Source organism: Thalia democratica, chromosome 2 (assembly GCF_965202585.1).
Source record: "Thalia democratica chromosome 2, ktThaDemo2.hap1.1, whole genome shotgun sequence".
NCBI classification, from domain to species: Eukaryota; Metazoa; Chordata; class Thaliacea; order Salpida; family Salpidae; genus Thalia; species Thalia democratica.
The window spans coordinates 93,607,823-93,631,166 of record NC_139166.1 but is presented as its reverse complement, the minus strand read 5'-3'; positions in this window follow the sequence as shown (position 1 = coordinate 93,631,166).

Here is a 23,344-nt window from a genome sequence, read left to right as displayed (position 1 = left end):
TACAGTTTAGATTCACCATTAAACACAATTCATCATAACAAACATTCATTTAATTTTTCATAGGCAGGGCAGGGGAACATCGAGTAAATACAATGTGCCAGTTCGCCACCGCGTGGCTGATATGCAGAACTTCATGCTGACATGTGCACCCCCTTCACAATACTTGCTCCGCATCACAAAACTCACCATAGCCGGTCACCAGCCGGCCCGCAAATTCCGAAAGGTTGCTTTTTTTTTGAAATTAATGATTGGTTATCGTGTATATTAGAAAAATTATGATAATTTGTAAATGTTTTTTATATGAATTGAAATTATTATTAGTTATTAAACTATGAATGAGTATACTGTATGGTTATTTTTTTTACCATTAGAATTAATATAAGTTCACTAAGCTTTCATTCAAGACATTTCTTTTAGTCAGATTAAATGTCAGAGTATTGAATTTTTTATTAAGATTTGCTATGAATAAACACTTTTTAAGCTATAAATAAAGCTTATCCAGTAGCTTTATAGCTTTTTGCATTTTAAAGTTTGCAGTAAAATTGCATAAACTTGTGTATATTCATGAGTTTATCAGCCTTAGGCGTTGAATAGCCGTCAAATACATGTGAATTTTAGTAAATATTTAGGTAAATATTGCTAGATAACTTACGCCAACTATATCCTAATCTTATTTAAGAGCACTTCAAAACTTTTAGCCTCTTTTTATGTCAAAACATTTGCCGAACTAAACTCGTTTACTGCTTTTAGTTTTACTTTGTGAGAAAATATAAGCGAATACAATGTTTTCATAACATTATTTTAAAATCAATATTTTTTAAAAAGTTTTATATTTAAAACACTAAAACAACTTCTATTCAATAACTGTTATAACATTTTATTTTATAAAAAGTTACTCTGATTAGATTATTTAAACATTCATTAAAAACTACAGAAAAGTATCTTTTTATACGCATTTTCAGTTTGTCTTCATTTACAAATGTTTTATGTATTTACATTTATGTAATTTAATGTTTTTGGTGTAATATGAGGAGTAAATGTATTTAAATTTGAAAAGCTTAAATAAATACCACAGTTTTCTACAGAATTGCAGATGAACAATGCGAAGCTTTGTCAAAACTACGGGCATATTGTAGAGACAAGTTAGAAAATGGTTGGATTTATTAATATTTTTATTGCAGTTTTTTTTTAGATTTTGAAGTTTATAATTTATTGTTTAATTTAACGTCAGATGATACTTAAAAAAAGCTGTAATTAAATTTTGAATTATAGGTTTATTTTAGAAAATATTTTTAAAGTTTCAGGTCAATTATCTTTTAACTTTTTGTGTTTTAGTTGTGCAAAGTAAAAATCCAATCCTAAAATTAAATAAAACAAACTTTCTCATTTTGTCGCACAGGATCTTGAAGGAGACGCGGCAGTCGGACGTGAGAGAAAAATGTCTTCAGAAATGGGAAATCCCCGACGAGATCCGCTGGGAGCCGGCAAAGATGCAGGCGCGGGAAGTTTTCGGCGAGCTGTGCGGTGAGAAGGTAGGAAGTGTTTCAGCGCAAGAGGCTGGAAAACACCGGTCAGATCATCCACAACCACTATTGTTACGTCACAGGCAGCCAGACACCTCACTTGCTTATCAGCAGAGGCGTGAGTAAATAAAATTTCTAAATAAAACAAGAATATTAGTTTTGTCTAATAAGCACGAACTTTCTCTTCAGTATCGTTTTAATTATTGCTTTAAATCGTGGTTTTGATAAGAAAAATGAATTAGATTGTTTAATGGTTTGCAAAATATTCTTTTCTTCATGAGTTAAGTATTAAAAATTATTCTTAAGGTTCTTTGAACTTACTGTATCTTTTAATTTACTTTGATATTTTACTACTTTGTAGAGTTTTGAATTTTGAATTATAACTAAAACTTTTATTATAGTTTTTACTTGAGAATAAAATCTGGTAAAATTGGTTGTAGTTTTCAAACTGCTTCTTAAAACTAAAGATAAACTAATTTGTCAAGACGTAGTAGAAATTAGATAAGCGTTTTAGGCTTATTTACTTATAAAAATGTACAATAGTAGGTTGATTCAAATTATGTATTAAACAAATGAATATGTTTGTACAGAGAAGTGTTCTTGCACACTATGCAGCAGTACGGTGACATGGAAGGCAGATGGATGAAAAAGGCTGAAATGGAACTCAAATTGGAGCTTACCAGGAACACAATCCTGCTCGTTGAAACTGTTAAGGAACTCAATGGTCAAATTCGTAGTCAACAGTGTATTTTTTGTTAGTTGAAGTTTTGTTTGCATTATTGAAGTGTTTGAGTATTTATCAGTAGTTAAAAGAACGCTTTATTAAAATTCTACTTAAAATATCGTAGTTGTTGTCAGTATAGAACTATAATTCTCAATTTAACTTTCAAAAGTAGCTTAGTGTGTTACTACAGGGTTCGTGCGCATCAGGCCAAATCAGGCTTGGGTTTGGCGGTCTTAGCGGCTCATTTTGCTTCGAATTCGCGTATTCTTTACCTATGTTTTGCGAATTTTCCTAGCAAAATTGTTTTGTTGCTTTTCAAAATCCTCTCTTGAGAGGTTTTCTGTTTGCGCTTGTGGGACTGGTCGCCTGAGTTTTTCGCGAATTTTCGTATGTGTGTTACGTAAAAACAAATTTAAGTTAATGAATTTTCTTCGTTTAACTTTAGCCGAACTAAAACAACTTGACATATATTTTAAAGGTAGTATACTAGAAAATAAGACGAATTTGTTACTTTCTCTATGGGTAAGTTCGTCGGTATATTTAAACCTACAGAGTTTTCGAGCCTTGTTAAACACGGTTTCAATGTTCGAAATTGTTCGGATAAGACCCAATGAAGGGAGAAATTTCAAGGCTCGTTTTGTAGTTTTTAGCCCTCTAAAAGTTTTTCTTTTAAAACGTTTTGGTACTTTCTATTGCTAAGCCCTTGATAATCAAACCATACTCTTTTCTCGTACTGTGTTTTCTCGAATACATCGCGCCTACTTTGTATTTTGCTAATCTCTGCTCTTAACAACTCAATTTTAAGGTTGGATCTATAACTTCGTTACAGGCTGTTATAATCTTGGTGAAATTTTTGTGGTCTCACTCAATTACTTCGAGGCGCCTAACTCCACCTCATTGATACTCTGCACAATCTGCTAAGTAAATCAGGTCACGTCCTTTTTGTATCATATTTATCTAGCTATGCGCTCTTCCCATGTTTTAAGTTGGTAGAGGTCTTTATCTAGGCTTGATATTAACCAATTCAATGAGGTTCTATCCAATTAGTTAAATTGTTTGTACCTAAAATTTAGATTTAGGTAGGCTACAGGATCGGGGCTACTAAACAAGGCAAAACTATAAACTAATGTCTTATATTTGTCTTTTTTAAACTTATTTCAGTCCCTAGAAACTTGACTGCTTTCAAAAATACAAAAAAATATAACTTAGTATATATCTAATCTTGTAAATTTATTGTATGTATTCAGTTTACAATATACATATAATCTTTTAAAATTTAATGCTAACTTAAATCTTTATTATTTTATATTTAGTAAACTTTTAATAAAACTGATTGCTTTTAAAAAATGTGTCTATTTAAGGAACCTATTGAATTATGTGGCTTTCTTACTATTTTAAGTGTCTTAGTCCCCATGGTTACCTTTAAATCAAATTTCAACAACTGTTCAATTTCTCAGAATATTTATGACATAAAGTCGCATTTTAACACAATATTTTTCTAATTTTTTGCTAAATTCTAATGATGAATTGAACAAAGTAATATTTTTTATAAATACTATGTAGGACAAATTTAAACTAAGGTGGCCGAAGAACAAAGTAAAAAAAAAACTTTGTATACGTATAAACAATTTCTAATAAAAAACTAATCGCATATATGTACAACTCTAACAAAAAAAGTTATTGTAAACAAAAAAAAGGGAAAGTCCTTGAAATGTATTTAATCAAATTCATTATAGGAAAACAGCCAATTTATTAGGTATTTTCGCTATCTATCGTTTGGTTACGCACTTTCGCTGTGGACACAACGTGCGTAGATTCGCGAGAGGTGACTGTACTTGCTATTCTAACAAAAAAACTTTTAATTAACACTAATCTATGTTGAAATTAAGTTATTAACTGAATTGAATATTATGGTATTGATAAGTTGAATTATTTTATTATAAATATATATACCGAACCGGTGTGCAATTTTTTGTGCCTAGTAAAAATAACTTTTAACACATAACACTGCGTTTAGGTGCTCATTAAAAAAGGTACTAGATAATTATAACTAGATATTTTCAAAATGACTAAAGTCGAACAAATGTTTCTTGTAAGTTAAAGTTTGTTTAACAGACATATTCTTGAGATGGTGTTTGAGTCGTATACCACTTTTGTGTTTAAGATGCCAAATATCTTGATTCCATTATTTTATAATGTGTCAGTTACACTAAGAAGCTTAAATACACCTGGGTTAATATAAAAGTTCTGTTTTGTTGATGCTTTTAACAGAATACTTTATAGGTCAAAAAGAAGCTTGAACATGTTTAACTAAAAGCTACAAAACTATGTACATTTGAAAGCACTTAACCAATTACATTGAAAAACTTAATTTCTTAATACTTTCGCAAGATATAGTTTAAGTTTTGTTTTAGAGTTATCGTTGTACCGCGAAAACAAAAAATATTTTATAAGTTTTAAAGATACGCAAATGAGCTAATAATAGTACAACAAATAAATAAATATTTTCAGTTATAAAAAATAACAATAAGTGAAGTTTTTGTAAATATATATGTTATAAATCAAACTACTTTTTTACCAAGAGTTACGTTCTTTTCAACGGTTATAAGAGGTGTGCATACAATTAACATAGAAACAGTTTTATGAAGTTAAAAATAATTTTATTAATATTTAAAACGTGTTATTTCATAGGTTACTATGAAGAAGGACCAAGTAGACGCAAAAAGACTCAAGAACCAGAAGCGAAGTAAACAAGAGATACTGCAAATTTGTTCCTAGTGTTTCTTACTTAATAGGTGAACGTTGTTTGTTTTAGTTTATAAGTTAGTTGATAAAATAAGTTGTATTTAATATTTCAGAATACATTTCAACATAATTCAGTAAAATACAAGTCAAAAGGTACACATTTTAAATTTAAGTTTTTTACCATTATTACGTCATTAAATTATTTGGAATGAAGCAGGACCGGACCACAATGGTAGCCTAAACCAGAAGTCGCAGTGCACTTAAAAAAAAACGTTGTCGCGGTCCACACTTAAATAAAACATTATAAAAATAAAAATGTGATAAAATATACTATGATAAAGCACTTATAAATTGATTTATTATTAGCATTTAATTTCTTTTATTTTAAAGTAGTGCTTAATTTTATCAGATATTGGAACTGTCGCTCTGCAAACGAAGTTTGATTAAATACTTATTTATACATTAAAAATAAGTGAGCTATCTATTAATTAGCTTCAAGTGGCGTCAGGTGCAAATCTGATGATACTTCTTTAACTTGATTGCTTAATACTCAATAAAAATTAAAAACTGCAGTCATATTATTCTAAGGCAAAATTATGAATTAACAGTAGCTTTAAAAGGTCCTTACAGTTCAAAAAATAAACTTGTGGAGTTTTTATTACATGTCGTTTCGTTCTAGTAGAAAAAATTAAAAGTTTAAATTACTGTTTACATACATATACACAACTGAATATTTATTTAATTTCGAATACTACCTTTTTAGTTGTTAAACTCTGTACTGGCTTTTTATTTCATCGGTGTTTTGTACTTTTATAAATCAAAAATACTCAGCTTAAATATATTTAATTATGTCATCAATTGTTTAAAAACACAGTAACATTAATATTAAAATTAGCTTTACAGTGTTAAGCTTCTTTATTGTAGCACAAATTTCAAGTAACTAATTTTTTAAAACACAAAGCTTATAGTAACTTTTAGTTTTGATGATGTTGTTAAAAATAGTATTTTGTAGTGAGTTTGTTTTACTATTTACTTTGAAATTAAAACAAATACAATAATCAAGCTTACTATCGAGTTTGTAACATCTCAATGAGTAAAAGATATATTATATTTAGAAAGTTATCAAAATAGTATAGTTACTAGTGAAACTTAAAGTACTTGCCTTTTAAAAAATAAAATGTTAAAGTTAAGAACAAAAATAGTGTTGAAGTAAACTTATAAACTGCAGTAATTGTTTTAAACGGAAATAGAAAATGCTAAAAGCTATTTGTTATTAAAATTATATTATTAACATTTAACTTGATCTTTAAAAGATGATAGTTTATCTTAACTTTTATTTAAAAGTTGCACAATATTTATATTCTAAACAACATTAATTAAACAATTTAAAATTTTAAGTTTTTGTTCTACACAATGTTTAATGTGTAATGCAATGATCACGAACTAAAACCTCTTTAAGTAAGACTGACAAAGCTATATATACTATTATTAAGTGCTAAAAATTAGTACTATTTAGATTCTCGTTAAAACTGATTTAATTAAAAAAGTCTGTTAACTTAACAAAAATTCAAAAGTGTTTAATGACGAATTGAACAATTATTATAGAGCTTTCATTCGAGTTATTATGAGGTTTAATTTAAATTATAATACAAGAAACTTTTTGGATATAGCATACAATGAAATAAAAATATGAAGTACAAATACGATATAAATACAAGCACAAATGCAACAAACTTAGTAAATGGTAAAATATGCAATTACGGACATGAAAATGTTATGATATTGAATAAAATTTAGCGAAGTTTCTACATTCACCAGTTTGCTCAGTCCTGGAGTTGAGAAAGGTTTTTTTGTCAGCGAATGCTATTTCAAATATTTCAATATTACACAGAAAGCATGTTCTGCTCGGTTTGCGTTGATCAATTTTATGCATTATCTTCCATTTAACATTGTTCTTAATCATATCATCTTTGAAGTTAGCGGCCTGAATAAATGAGCTGAATTTTGTGGATTCTTTCAGAATTTAATTTCTGCAGCATATTTTCATTGTATCTTGTTTTAAAGTTTCTTGCAGTGGATCCAATATAACGCTGTTCTTTGTTATTATATGAGACAGTAGCTTTGTATATGACACGTCTGGAAAGGCATTTACCTTCCACTGGGCATGAGGTTATAATTCTACAATTGTAAGTTGTTTCATTTTTCTTCTGCTTTTTTTACTATCCTCTATGATTTTGAGATTTGATTCGGTGATTTCGGATTGTTAATTGGCATACGTGAATAACTTATTTTGATTGTCTTTCTGTTGAGAATTTTATTTATCCGTTTTTAGGTATAAACTTATCTACTAAATTAAGAAGATTTTCATATTTTGGTCTTTAATGTTGCGCTAAAAGGGGGGTTGTAGTATAACATTTGCTTTTTTCTTCTTTTTCTACCGGCCGTATCGTAATTTTGATATGAGTATTCTAAGATTTTATTAAAGCCACTGTTTTTAACGCCTTCTCGTATGATTCCTTGTAATTATTGGACATAGTATTGTTTTTTGATGAAGCAGATAATATATTTTGTATCATATTATGTAGTTCTCTTTTGACGCTTGGTGAATGGTTAGAGTTTTTATTTATGTTTTTTTCTTTAGCGTTGGGTTTTCTGTGGGGATAATATATCATTCTCTAGATCAAGTAATACGTCCAGGAAGTCTATCTTACTGCTGTCCAATTCGATTATATTTTTAAATTTTGTTCAGAGTAACCCGCTCTAACATCTTTTTTTTATGATTCTTTTTATCGCTTTTTAATTATCAAAAGTCCATCATCGCGGTACAACTCGAAGTTATCTTTAGATAAAAATTAGTTTGAGTTATTCAACAGGAACGAAACGATTAAGTTGCAAACTTCAGCGCCATGGTAGCTTCCCATCGGAACGTCAAATAGGTCTTCTTTTGCATTCTTTTTGTCCAAACTTTGTTGACATGTCTGAGAACTGCCTTGCATGAGTGTAGTATAGTATCTATGTCTGCGTTTGTTATTTTCATATATTTCTTTTCAAATTCGATAGATTTTTTAGTAACAGCTTTTTACTAATTTCGAGCTAAATTTTAAAAAAGCCCTTTTTCGCCCTCTACGGGCCTTGAACTGCTCGAAAACTGCCATTTCCGACTTCTAACTTTTACTTTTTTCAAAGTAAAACCAATGATGAATCGAGGTATTTGAGCGGTTTTCGATTTTTACTTTTACTTTTTTCGTCGAAAAACCAACATTGAATTACGGTATGTAAGCTTATTTCGATTTTTACTTTTACTTTTTCCGTCGAAAAACCAAGGGTCGAAGTGCGGAAAAGAGCTTTTAATTCAATTTTACTTTTACTTTTTTCCGACGAAAGTCGACGTTGGAAAAGGCCCGTACTCGATTTTTACTTTTTTTCGGACAGAAATAAAGTCCAAAAATGGACCTTTTCACCCGAAAACCGGTGTTTTGGGGTCCCCACGGGACCCCCAGAACGGGTTTTCGCGCGCCATTCCCGGACAAAACTTTCCCGGGCAGTCGTCCGGATCGTCGAATCGCGCTTGACCCAATTATCTTTTTGAACTTTTTAAAAGTGTCAAAAACTTAATTCGAAAATGCCTTATTTTCAAAACCTCATAATTTCTCTATTTTCAAAGCTAAATTTTAAAAAAGCCCTTTTTCGCCCTCTACGGGCCTTGAACTGCTCGAAAACTGCCATTTCCGACTTCTAACTTTTACTTTTTTCAAAGTAAAACCAATGATGAATCGAGGTATTTGAGCGGTTTTCGATTTTTACTTTTACTTTTTTCGTCGAAAAACCAACATTGAATTACGGTATGTAAGCTTATTTCGATTTTTACTTTTACTTTTTCCGTCGAAAAACCAAGGGTCGAAGTGCGGAAAAGAGCTTTTAATTCAATTTTACTTTTACTTTTTTCCGACGAAAGTCGACGTTGGAAAAGGCCCGTACTCGATTTTTACTTTTTTTCGGACAGAAATAAAGTCCAAAAATGGACCTTTTCACCCGAAAACCGGTGTTTTGGGGTCCCCACGGGACCCCCAGAACGGGTTTTCGCGCGCCATTCCCGGACAAAACTTTCCCGGGCAGTCGTCCGGATCGTCGAATCGCGCTTGACCCAATTATCTTTTTGAACTTTTTAAAAGTGTCAAAAACTTAATTCGAAAATGCCTTATTTTCAAAACCTCATAATTTCTCTATTTTCAAAGCTAAATTTTAAAAAAGCCCTTTTTCGCCCTCTACGGGCCTTGAACTGCTCGAAAACTGCCATTTCCGACTTCTAACTTTTACTTTTTTCAAAGTAAAACCAATGATGAATCGAGGTATTTGAGCGGTTTTCGATTTTTACTTTTACTTTTTTCGTCGAAAAACCAACATTGAATTACGGTATGTAAGCTTATTTCGATTTTTACTTTTACTTTTTCCGTCGAAAAACCAAGGGTCGAAGTGCGGAAAAGAGCTTTTAATTCAATTTTACTTTTACTTTTTTCCGACGAAAGTCGACGTTGGAAAAGGCCCGTACTCGATTTTTACTTTTTTTCGGACAGAAATAAAGTCCAAAAATGGACCTTTTCACCCGAAAACCGGTGTTTTGGGGTCCCCACGGGACCCCCAGAACGGGTTTTCGCGCGCCATTCCCGGACAAAACTTTCCCGGGCAGTCGTCCGGATCGTCGAATCGCGCTTGACCCAATTATCTTTTTGAACTTTTTAAAAGTGTCAAAAACTTAATTCGAAAATGCCTTATTTTCAAAACCTCATAATTTCTCTATTTTCAAAGCTAAATTTTAAAAAAGCCCTTTTTCGCCCTCTACGGGCCTTGAACTGCTCGAAAACTGCCATTTCCGACTTCTAACTTTTACTTTTTTCAAAGTAAAACCAATGATGAATCGAGGTATTTGAGCGGTTTTCGATTTTTACTTTTACTTTTTTCGTCGAAAAACCAACATTGAATTACGGTATGTAAGCTTATTTCGATTTTTACTTTTACTTTTTCCGTCGAAAAACCAAGGGTCGAAGTGCGGAAAAGAGCTTTTAATTCAATTTTACTTTTACTTTTTTCCGACGAAAGTCGACGTTGGAAAAGGCCCGTACTCGATTTTTACTTTTTTTCGGACAGAAATAAAGTCCAAAAATGGACCTTTTCACCCGAAAACCGGTGTTTTGGGGTCCCCACGGGACCCCCAGAACGGGTTTTCGCGCGCCATTCCCGGACAAAACTTTCCCGGGCAGTCGTCCGGATCGTCGAATCGCGCTTGACCCAATTATCTTTTTGAACTTTTTAAAAGTGTCAAAAACTTAATTCGAAAATGCCTTATTTTCAAAACCTCATAATTTCTCTATTTTCAAAGCTAAATTTTAAAAAAGCCCTTTTTCGCCCTCTACGGGCCTTGAACTGCTCGAAAACTGCCATTTCCGACTTCTAACTTTTACTTTTTTCAAAGTAAAACCAATGATGAATCGAGGTATTTGAGCGGTTTTCGATTTTTACTTTTACTTTTTTCGTCGAAAAACCAACATTGAATTACGGTATGTAAGCTTATTTCGATTTTTACTTTTACTTTTTCCGTCGAAAAACCAAGGGTCGAAGTGCGGAAAAGAGCTTTTAATTCAATTTTACTTTTACTTTTTTCCGACGAAAGTCGACGTTGGAAAAGGCCCGTACTCGATTTTTACTTTTTTTCGGACAGAAATAAAGTCCAAAAATGGACCTTTTCACCCGAAAACCGGTGTTTTGGGGTCCCCACGGGACCCCCAGAACGGGTTTTCGCGCGCCATTCCCGGACAAAACTTTCCCGGGCAGTCGTCCGGATCGTCGAATCGCGCTTGACCCAATTATCTTTTTGAACTTTTTAAAAGTGTCAAAAACTTAATTCGAAAATGCCTTATTTTCAAAACCTCATAATTTCTCTATTTTCAAAGCTAAATTTTAAAAAAGCCCTTTTTCGCCCTCTACGGGCCTTGAACTGCTCGAAAACTGCCATTTCCGACTTCTAACTTTTACTTTTTTCAAAGTAAAACCAATGATGAATCGAGGTATTTGAGCGGTTTTCGATTTTTACTTTTACTTTTTTCGTCGAAAAACCAACATTGAATTACGGTATGTAAGCTTATTTCGATTTTTACTTTTACTTTTTCCGTCGAAAAACCAAGGGTCGAAGTGCGGAAAAGAGCTTTTAATTCAATTTTACTTTTACTTTTTTCCGACGAAAGTCGACGTTGGAAAAGGCCCGTACTCGATTTTTACTTTTTTTCGGACAGAAATAAAGTCCAAAAATGGACCTTTTCACCCGAAAACCGGTGTTTTGGGGTCCCCACGGGACCCCCAGAACGGGTTTTCGCGCGCCATTCCCGGACAAAACTTTCCCGGGCAGTCGTCCGGATCGTCGAATCGCGCTTGACCCAATTATCTTTTTGAACTTTTTAAAAGTGTCAAAAACTTAATTCGAAAATGCCTTATTTTCAAAACCTCATAATTTCTCTATTTTCAAAGCTAAATTTTAAAAAAGCCCTTTTTCGCCCTCTACGGGCCTTGAACTGCTCGAAAACTGCCATTTCCGACTTCTAACTTTTACTTTTTTCAAAGTAAAACCAATGATGAATCGAGGTATTTGAGCGGTTTTCGATTTTTACTTTTACTTTTTTCGTCGAAAAACCAACATTGAATTACGGTATGTAAGCTTATTTCGATTTTTACTTTTACTTTTTCCGTCGAAAAACCAAGGGTCGAAGTGCGGAAAAGAGCTTTTAATTCAATTTTACTTTTACTTTTTTCCGACGAAAGTCGACGTTGGAAAAGGCCCGTACTCGATTTTTACTTTTTTTCGGACAGAAATAAAGTCCAAAAATGGACCTTTTCACCCGAAAACCGGTGTTTTGGGGTCCCCACGGGACCCCCAGAACGGGTTTTCGCGCGCCATTCCCGGACAAAACTTTCCCGGGCAGTCGTCCGGATCGTCGAATCGCGCTTGACCCAATTATCTTTTTGAACTTTTTAAAAGTGTCAAAAACTTAATTCGAAAATGCCTTATTTTCAAAACCTCATAATTTCTCTATTTTCAAAGCTAAATTTTAAAAAAGCCCTTTTTCGCCCTCTACGGGCCTTGAACTGCTCGAAAACTGCCATTTCCGACTTCTAACTTTTACTTTTTTCAAAGTAAAACCAATGATGAATCGAGGTATTTGAGCGGTTTTCGATTTTTACTTTTACTTTTTTCGTCGAAAAACCAACATTGAATTACGGTATGTAAGCTTATTTCGATTTTTACTTTTACTTTTTCCGTCGAAAAACCAAGGGTCGAAGTGCGGAAAAGAGCTTTTAATTCAATTTTACTTTTACTTTTTTCCGACGAAAGTCGACGTTGGAAAAGGCCCGTACTCGATTTTTACTTTTTTTCGGACAGAAATAAAGTCCAAAAATGGACCTTTTCACCCGAAAACCGGTGTTTTGGGGTCCCCACGGGACCCCCAGAACGGGTTTTCGCGCGCCATTCCCGGACAAAACTTTCCCGGGCAGTCGTCCGGATCGTCGAATCGCGCTTGACCCAATTATCTTTTTGAACTTTTTAAAAGTGTCAAAAACTTAATTCGAAAATGCCTTATTTTCAAAACCTCATAATTTCTCTATTTTCAAAGCTAAATTTTAAAAAAGCCCTTTTTCGCCCTCTACGGGCCTTGAACTGCTCGAAAACTGCCATTTCCGACTTCTAACTTTTACTTTTTTCAAAGTAAAACCAATGATGAATCGAGGTATTTGAGCGGTTTTCGATTTTTACTTTTACTTTTTTCGTCGAAAAACCAACATTGAATTACGGTATGTAAGCTTATTTCGATTTTTACTTTTACTTTTTCCGTCGAAAAACCAAGGGTCGAAGTGCGGAAAAGAGCTTTTAATTCAATTTTACTTTTACTTTTTTCCGACGAAAGTCGACGTTGGAAAAGGCCCGTACTCGATTTTTACTTTTTTTCGGACAGAAATAAAGTCCAAAAATGGACCTTTTCACCCGAAAACCGGTGTTTTGGGGTCCCCACGGGACCCCCAGAACGGGTTTTCGCGCGCCATTCCCGGACAAAACTTTCCCGGGCAGTCGTCCGGATCGTCGAATCGCGCTTGACCCAATTATCTTTTTGAACTTTTTAAAAGTGTCAAAAACTTAATTCGAAAATGCCTTATTTTCAAAACCTCATAATTTCTCTATTTTCAAAGCTAAATTTTAAAAAAGCCCTTTTTCGCCCTCTACGGGCCTTGAACTGCTCGAAAACTGCCATTTCCGACTTCTAACTTTTACTTTTTTCAAAGTAAAACCAATGATGAATCGAGGTATTTGAGCGGTTTTCGATTTTTACTTTTACTTTTTTCGTCGAAAAACCAACATTGAATTACGGTATGTAAGCTTATTTCGATTTTTACTTTTACTTTTTCCGTCGAAAAACCAAGGGTCGAAGTGCGGAAAAGAGCTTTTAATTCAATTTTACTTTTACTTTTTTCCGACGAAAGTCGACGTTGGAAAAGGCCCGTACTCGATTTTTACTTTTTTTCGGACAGAAATAAAGTCCAAAAATGGACCTTTTCACCCGAAAACCGGTGTTTTGGGGTCCCCACGGAACCCCCAGAACGGGTTTTCGCGCGCCATTCCCGGACAAAACTTTCCCGGGCAGTCGTCCGGATCGTCGAATCGCGCTTGACCCAATTATCTTTTTGAACTTTTTAAAAGTGTCAAAAACTTAATTCGAAAATGCCTTATTTTCAAAACCTCATAATTTCTCTATTTTCAAAGCTAAATTTTAAAAAAGCCCTTTTTCGCCCTCTACGGGCCTTGAACTGCTCGAAAACTGCCATTTCCGACTTCTAACTTTTACTTTTTTCAAAGTAAAACCAATGATGAATCGAGGTATTTGAGCGGTTTTCGATTTTTACTTTTACTTTTTTCGTCGAAAAACCAACATTGAATTACGGTATGTAAGCTTATTTCGATTTTTACTTTTACTTTTTCCGTCGAAAAACCAAGGGTCGAGGTGCGGAAAAGAGCTTTTAATTCAATTTTACTTTTACTTTTTTCCGACGAAAGTCGACGTTGGAAAAGGCCCGTACTCGATTTTTACTTTTTTTCGGACAGAAATAAAGTCCAAAAATGGACCTTTTCACCCGAAAACCGGTGTTTTGGGGTCCCCACGGGACCCCCAGAACGGGTTTTCGCGCGCCATTCCCGGACAAAACTTTCCCGGGCAGTCGTCCGGATCGTCGAATCGCGCTTGACCCAATTATCTTTTTGAACTTTTTAAAAGTGTCAAAAACTTAATTCGAAAATGCCTTATTTTCAAAACCTCATAATTTCTCTATTTTCAAAGCTAAATTTTAAAAAAGCCCTTTTTCGCCCTCTACGGGCCTTGAACTGCTCGAAAACTGCCATTTCCGACTTCTAACTTTTACTTTTTTCAAAGTAAAACCAATGATGAATCGAGGTATTTGAGCGGTTTTCGATTTTTACTTTTACTTTTTTCGTCGAAAAACCAACATTGAATTACGGTATGTAAGCTTATTTCGATTTTTACTTTTACTTTTTCCGTCGAAAAACCAAGGGTCGAAGTGCGGAAAAGAGCTTTTAATTCAATTTTACTTTTACTTTTTTCCGACGAAAGTCGACGTTGGAAAAGGCCCGTACTCGATTTTTACTTTTTTTCGGACAGAAATAAAGTCCAAAAATGGACCTTTTCACCCGAAAACCGGTGTTTTGGGGTCCCCACGGGACCCCCAGAACGGGTTTTCGCGCGCCATTCCCGGACAAAACTTTCCCGGGCAGTCGTCCGGATCGTCGAATCGCGCTTGACCCAATTATCTTTTTGAACTTTTTAAAAGTGTCAAAAACTTAATTCGAAAATGCCTTATTTTCAAAACCTCATAATTTCTCTATTTTCAAAGCTAAATTTTAAAAAAGCCCTTTTTCGCCCTCTACGGGCCTTGAACTGCTCGAAAACTGCCATTTCCGACTTCTAACTTTTACTTTTTTCAAAGTAAAACCAATGATGAATCGAGGTATTTGAGCGGTTTTCGATTTTTACTTTTACTTTTTTCGTCGAAAAACCAACATTGAATTACGGTATGTAAGCTTATTTCGATTTTTACTTTTACTTTTTCCGTCGAAAAACCAAGGGTCGAAGTGCGGAAAAGAGCTTTTAATTCAATTTTACTTTTACTTTTTTCCGACGAAAGTCGACGTTGGAAAAGGCCCGTACTCGATTTTTACTTTTTTTCGGACAGAAATAAAGTCCAAAAATGGACCTTTTCACCCGAAAACCGGTGTTTTGGGGTCCCCACGGGACCCCCAGAACGGGTTTTCGCGCGCCATTCCCGGACAAAACTTTCCCGGGCAGTCGTCCGGATCGTCGAATCGCGCTTGACCCAATTATCTTTTTGAACTTTTTAAAAGTGTCAAAAACTTAATTCGAAAATGCCTTATTTTCAAAACCTCATAATTTCTCTATTTTCAAAGCTAAATTTTAAAAAAGCCCTTTTTCGCCCTCTACGGGCCTTGAACTGCTCGAAAACTGCCATTTCCGACTTCTAACTTTTACTTTTTTCAAAGTAAAACCAATGATGAATCGAGGTATTTGAGCGGTTTTCGATTTTTACTTTTACTTTTTTCGTCGAAAAACCAACATTGAATTACGGTATGTAAGCTTATTTCGATTTTTACTTTTACTTTTTCCGTCGAAAAACCAAGGGTCGAAGTGCGGAAAAGAGCTTTTAATTCAATTTTACTTTTACTTTTTTCCGACGAAAGTCGACGTTGGAAAAGGCCCGTACTCGATTTTTACTTTTTTTCGGACAGAAATAAAGTCCAAAAATGGACCTTTTCACCCGAAAACCGGTGTTTTGGGGTCCCCACGGGACCCCCAGAACGGGTTTTCGCGCGCCATTCCCGGACAAAACTTTCCCGGGCAGTCGTCCGGATCGTCGAATCGCGCTTGACCCAATTATCTTTTTGAACTTTTTAAAAGTGTCAAAAACTTAATTCGAAAATGCCTTATTTTCAAAACCTCATAATTTCTCTATTTTCAAAGCTAAATTTTAAAAAAGCCCTTTTTCGCCCTCTACGGGCCTTGAACTGCTCGAAAACTGCCATTTCCGACTTCTAACTTTTACTTTTTTCAAAGTAAAACCAATGATGAATCGAGGTATTTGAGCGGTTTTCGATTTTTACTTTTACTTTTTTCGTCGAAAAACCAACATTGAATTACGGTATGTAAGCTTATTTCGATTTTTACTTTTACTTTTTCCGTCGAAAAACCAAGGGTCGAAGTGCGGAAAAGAGCTTTTAATTCAATTTTACTTTTACTTTTTTCCGACGAAAGTCGACGTTGGAAAAGGCCCGTACTCGATTTTTACTTTTTTTCGGACAGAAATAAAGTCCAAAAATGGACCTTTTCACCCGAAAACCGGTGTTTTGGGGTCCCCACGGGACCCCCAGAACGGGTTTTCGCGCGCCATTCCCGGACAAAACTTTCCCGGGCAGTCGTCCGGATCGTCGAATCGCGCTTGACCCAATTATCTTTTTGAACTTTTTAAAAGTGTCAAAAACTTAATTCGAAAATGCCTTATTTTCAAAACCTCATAATTTCTCTATTTTCAAAGCTAAATTTTAAAAAAGCCCTTTTTCGCCCTCTACGGGCCTTGAACTGCTCGAAAACTGCCATTTCCGACTTCTAACTTTTACTTTTTTCAAAGTAAAACCAATGATGAATCGAGGTATTTGAGCGGTTTTCGATTTTTACTTTTACTTTTTTCGTCGAAAAACCAACATTGAATTACGGTATGTAAGCTTATTTCGATTTTTACTTTTACTTTTTCCGTCGAAAAACCAAGGGTCGAAGTGCGGAAAAGAGCTTTTAATTCAATTTTACTTTTACTTTTTTCCGACGAAAGTCGACGTTGGAAAAGGCCCGTACTCGATTTTTACTTTTTTTCGGACAGAAATAAAGTCCAAAAATGGACCTTTTCACCCGAAAACCGGTGTTTTGGGGTCCCCACGGGACCCCCAGAACGGGTTTTCGCGCGCCATTCCCGGACAAAACTTTCCCGGGCAGTCGTCCGGATCGTCGAATCGCGCTTGACCCAATTATCTTTTTGAACTTTTTAAAAGTGTCAAAAACTTAATTCGAAAATGCCTTATTTTCAAAACCTCATAATTTCTCTATTTTCAAAGCTAAATTTTAAAAAAGCCCTTTTTCGCCCTCTACGGGCCTTGAACTGCTCGAAAACTGCCATTTCCGACTTCTAACTTTTACTTTTTTCAAAGTAAAACCAATGATGAATCGAGGTATTTGAGCGGTTTTCGATTTTTACTTTTACTTTTTTCGTCGAAAAACCAACATTGAATTACGGTATGTAAGCTTATTTCGATTTTTACTTTTACTTTTTCCGTCGAAAAACCAAGGGTCGAAGTGCGGAAAAGAGCTTTTAATTCAATTTTACTTTTACTTTTTTCCGACGAAAGTCGACGTTGGAAAAGGCCCGTACTCGATTTTTACTTTTTTTCGGACAGAAATAAAGTCCAAAAATGGACCTTTTCACCCGAAAACCGGTGTTTTGGGGTCCCCACGGGACCCCCAGAACGGGTTTTCGCGCGCCATTCCCGGACAAAACTTTCCCGGGCAGTCGTCCGGATCGTCGAATCGCGCTTGACCCAATTATCTTTTTGAACTTTTTAAAAGTGTCAAAAACTTAATTCGAAAATGCCTTATTTTCAAAACCTCATAATTTCTCTATTTTCAAAGCTAAATTTTAAAAAAGCCCTTTTTCGCCCTCTACGGGCCTTGAACTGCTCGAAAACTGCCATTTCCGACTTCTAACTTTTACTTTTTTCAAAGTAAAACCAATGATGAATCGAGGTATTTGAGCGGTTTTCGATTTTTACTTTTACTTTTTTCGTCGAAAAACCAACATTGAATTACGGTATGTAAGCTTATTTCGATTTTTACTTTTACTTTTTCCGTCGAAAAACCAAGGGTCGAAGTGCGGAAAAGAGCTTTTAATTCAATTTTACTTTTACTTTTTTCCGACGAAAGTCGACGTTGGAAAAGGCCCGTACTCGATTTTTACTTTTTTTCGGACAGAAATAAAGTCCAAAAATGGACCTTTTCACCCGAAAACCGGTGTTTTGGGGTCCCCACGGGACCCCCAGAACGGGTTTTCGCGCGCCATTCCCGGACAAAACTTTCCCGGGCAGTCGTCCGGATCGTCGAATCGCGCTTGACCCAATTATCTTTTTGAACTTTTTAAAAGTGTCAAAAACTTAATTCGAAAATGCCTTATTTTCAAAACCTCATAATTTCTCTATTTTCAAAGCTAAATTTTAAAAAAGCCCTTTTTCGCCCTCTACGGGCCTTGAACTGCTCGAAAACTGCCATTTCCGACTTCTAACTTTTACTTTTTTCAAAGTAAAACCAATGATGAATCGAGGTATTTGAGCGGTTTTCGATTTTTACTTTTACTTTTTTCGTCGAAAAACCAACATTGAATTACGGTATGTAAGCTTATTTCGATTTTTACTTTTACTTTTTCCGTCGAAAAACCAAGGGTCGAAGTGCGGAAAAGAGCTTTTAATTCAATTTTACTTTTACTTTTTTCCGACGAAAGTCGACGTTGGAAAAGGCCCGTACTCGATTTTTACTTTTTTTCGGACAGAAATAAAGTCCAAAAATGGACCTTTTCACCCGAAAACCGGTGTTTTGGGGTCCCCACGGGACCCCCAGAACGGGTTTTCGCGCGCCATTCCCGGACAAAACTTTCCCGGGCAGTCGTCCGGATCGTCGAATCGCGCTTGACCCAATTATCTTTTTGAACTTTTTAAAAGTGTCAAAAACTTAATTCGAAAATGCCTTATTTTCAAAACCTCATAATTTCTCTATTTTCAAAGCTAAATTTTAAAAAAGCCCTTTTTCGCCCTCTACGGGCCTTGAACTGCTCGAAAACTGCCATTTCCGACTTCTAACTTTTACTTTTTTCAAAGTAAAACCAATGATGAATCGAGGTATTTGAGCGGTTTTCGATTTTTACTTTTACTTTTTTCGTCGAAAAACCAACATTGAATTACGGTATGTAAGCTTATTTCGATTTTTACTTTTACTTTTTCCGTCGAAAAACCAAGGGTCGAAGTGCGGAAAAGAGCTTTTAATTCAATTTTACTTTTACTTTTTTCCGACGAAAGTCGACGTTGGAAAAGGCCCGTACTCGATTTTTACTTTTTTTCGGACAGAAATAAAGTCCAAAAATGGACCTTTTCACCCGAAAACCGGTGTTTTGGGGTCCCCACGGGACCCCCAGAACGGGTTTTCGCGCGCCATTCCCGGACAAAACTTTCCCGGGCAGTCGTCCGGATCGTCGAATCGCGCTTGACCCAATTATCTTTTTGAACTTTTTAAAAGTGTCAAAAACTTAATTCGAAAATGCCTTATTTTCAAAACCTCATAATTTCTCTATTTTCAAAGCTAAATTTTAAAAAAGCCCTTTTTCGCCCTCTACGGGCCTTGAACTGCTCGAAAACTGCCATTTCCGACTTCTAACTTTTACTTTTTTCAAAGTAAAACCAATGATGAATCGAGGTATTTGAGCGGTTTTCGATTTTTACTTTTACTTTTTTCGTCGAAAAACCAACATTGAATTACGGTATGTAAGCTTATTTCGATTTTTACTTTTACTTTTTCCGTCGAAAAACCAAGGGTCGAAGTGCGGAAAAGAGCTTTTAATTCAATTTTACTTTTACTTTTTTCCGACGAAAGTCGACGTTGGAAAAGGCCCGTACTCGATTTTTACTTTTTTTCGGACAGAAATAAAGTCCAAAAATGGACCTTTTCACCCGAAAACCGGTGTTTTGGGGTCCCCACGGGACCCCCAGAACGGGTTTTCGCGCGCCATTCCCGGACAAAACTTTCCCGGGCAGTCGTCCGGATCGTCGAATCGCGCTTGACCCAATTATCTTTTTGAACTTTTTAAAAGTGTCAAAAACTTAATTCGAAAATGCCTTATTTTCAAAACCTCATAATTTCTCTATTTTCAAAGCTAAATTTTAAAAAAGCCCTTTTTCGCCCTCTACGGGCCTTGAACTGCTCGAAAACTGCCATTTCCGACTTCTAACTTTTACTTTTTTCAAAGTAAAACCAATGATGAATCGAGGTATTTGAGCGGTTTTCGATTTTTACTTTTACTTTTTTCGTCGAAAAACCAACATTGAATTACGGTATGTAAGCTTATTTCGATTTTTACTTTTACTTTTTCCGTCGAAAAACCAAGGGTCGAAGTGCGGAAAAGAGCTTTTAATTCAATTTTACTTTTACTTTTTTCCGACGAAAGTCGACGTTGGAAAAGGCCCGTACTCGATTTTTACTTTTTTTCGGACAGAAATAAAGTCCAAAAATGGACCTTTTCACCCGAAAACCGGTGTTTTGGGGTCCCCACGGGACCCCCAGAACGGGTTTTCGCGCGCCATTCCCGGACAAAACTTTCCCGGGCAGTCGTCCGGATCGTCGAATCGCGCTTGACCCAATTATCTTTTTGAACTTTTTAAAAGTGTCAAAAACTTAATTCGAAAATGCCTTATTTTCAAAACCTCATAATTTCTCTATTTTCAAAGCTAAATTTTAAAAAAGCCCTTTTTCGCCCTCTACGGGCCTTGAACTGCTCGAAAACTGCCATTTCCGACTTCTAACTTTTACTTTTTTCAAAGTAAAACCAATGATGAATCGAGGTATTTGAGCGGTTTTCGATTTTTACTTTTACTTTTTTCGTCGAAAAACCAACATTGAATTACGGTATGTAAGCTTATTTCGATTTTTACTTTTACTTTTTCCGTCGAAAAACCAAGGGTCGAAGTGCGGAAAAGAGCTTTTAATTCAATTTTACTTTTACTTTTTTCCGACGAAAGTCGACGTTGGAAAAGGCCCGTACTCGATTTTTACTTTTTTTCGGACAGAAATAAAGTCCAAAAATGGACCTTTTCACCCGAAAACCGGTGTTTTGGGGTCCCCACGGGACCCCCAGAACGGGTTTTCGCGCGCCATTCCCGGACAAAACTTTCCCGGGCAGTCGTCCGGATCGTCGAATCGCGCTTGACCCAATTATCTTTTTGAACTTTTTAAAAGTGTCAAAAACTTAATTCGAAAATGCCTTATTTTCAAAACCTCATAATTTCTCTATTTTCAAAGCTAAATTTTAAAAAAGCCCTTTTTCGCCCTCTACGGGCCTTGAACTGCTCGAAAACTGCCATTTCCGACTTCTAACTTTTACTTTTTTCAAAGTAAAACCAATGATGAATCGAGGTATTTGAGCGGTTTTCGATTTTTACTTTTACTTTTTTCGTCGAAAAACCAACATTGAATTACGGTATGTAAGCTTATTTCGATTTTTACTTTTACTTTTTCCGTCGAAAAACCAAGGGTCGAAGTGCGGAAAAGAGCTTTTAATTCAATTTTACTTTTACTTTTTTCCGACGAAAGTCGACGTTGGAAAAGGCCCGTACTCGATTTTTACTTTTTTTCGGACAGAAATAAAGTCCAAAAATGGACCTTTTCACCCGAAAACCGGTGTTTTGGGGTCCCCACGGGACCCCCAGAACGGGTTTTCGCGCGCCATTCCCGGACAAAACTTTCCCGGGCAGTCGTCCGGATCGTCGAATCGCGCTTGACCCAATTATCTTTTTGAACTTTTAAAAGTGTCAAAAACTTAATTCGAAAATGCCTTATTTTCAAAACCTCATAATTTCTCTATTTTCAAAGCTAAATTTTAAAAAAGCCCTTTTTCGCCCTCTACGGGCCTTGAACTGCTCGAAAACTGCCATTTCCGACTTCTAACTTTTACTTTTTTCAAAGTAAAACCAATGATGAATCGAGGTATTTGAGCGGTTTTCGATTTTTACTTTTACTTTTTTCGTCGAAAAACCAACATTGAATTACGGTATGTAAGCTTATTTCGATTTTTACTTTTACTTTTTCCGTCGAAAAACCAAGGGTCGAAGTGCGGAAAAGAGCTTTTAATTCAATTTTACTTTTACTTTTTTCCGACGAAAGTCGACGTTGGAAAAGGCCCGTACTCGATTTTTACTTTTTTTCGGACAGAAATAAAGTCCAAAAATGGACCTTTTCACCCGAAAACCGGTGTTTTGGGGTCCCCACGGGACCCCCAGAACGGGTTTTCGCGCGCCATTCCCGGACAAAACTTTCCCGGGCAGTCGTCCGGATCGTCGAATCGCGCTTGACCCAATTATCTTTTTGAACTTTTTAAAAGTGTCAAAAACTTAATTCGAAAATGCCTTATTTTCAAAACCTCATAATTTCTCTATTTTCAAAGCTAAATTTTAAAAAAGCCCTTTTTCGCCCTCTACGGGCCTTGAACTGCTCGAAAACTGCCATTTCCGACTTCTAACTTTTACTTTTTTCAAAGTAAAACCAATGATGAATCGAGGTATTTGAGCGGTTTTCGATTTTTACTTTTACTTTTTTCGTCGAAAAACCAACATTGAATTACGGTATGTAAGCTTATTTCGATTTTTACTTTTACTTTTTCCGTCGAAAAACCAAGGGTCGAAGTGCGGAAAAGAGCTTTTAATTCAATTTTACTTTTACTTTTTTCCGACGAAAGTCGACGTTGGAAAAGGCCCGTACTCGATTTTTACTTTTTTTCGGACAGAAATAAAGTCCAAAAATGGACCTTTTCACCCGAAAACCGGTGTTTTGGGGTCCCCACGGGACCCCCAGAACGGGTTTTCGCGCGCCATTCCCGGACAAAACTTTCCCGGGCAGTCGTCCGGATCGTCGAATCGCGCTTGACCCAATTATCTTTTTGAACTTTTTAAAAGTGTCAAAAACTTAATTCGAAAATGCCTTATTTTCAAAACCTCATAATTTCTCTATTTTCAAAGCTAAATTTTAAAAAAGCCCTTTTTCGCCCTCTACGGGCCTTGAACTGCTCGAAAACTGCCATTTCCGACTTCTAACTTTTACTTTTTTCAAAGTAAAACCAATGATGAATCGAGGTATTTGAGCGGTTTTCGATTTTTACTTTTACTTTTTTCGTCGAAAAACCAACATTGAATTACGGTATGTAAGCTTATTTCGATTTTTACTTTTACTTTTTCCGTCGAAAAACCAAGGGTCGAAGTGCGGAAAAGAGCTTTTAATTCAATTTTACTTTTACTTTTTTCCGACGAAAGTCGGACGTTGGAAAAGGCCCGTACTCGATTTTTACTTTTTTTCGGACAGAAATAAAGTCCAAAAATGGACCTTTTCACCCGAAAACCGGTGTTTTGGGGTCCCCACGGGACCCCCAGAACGGG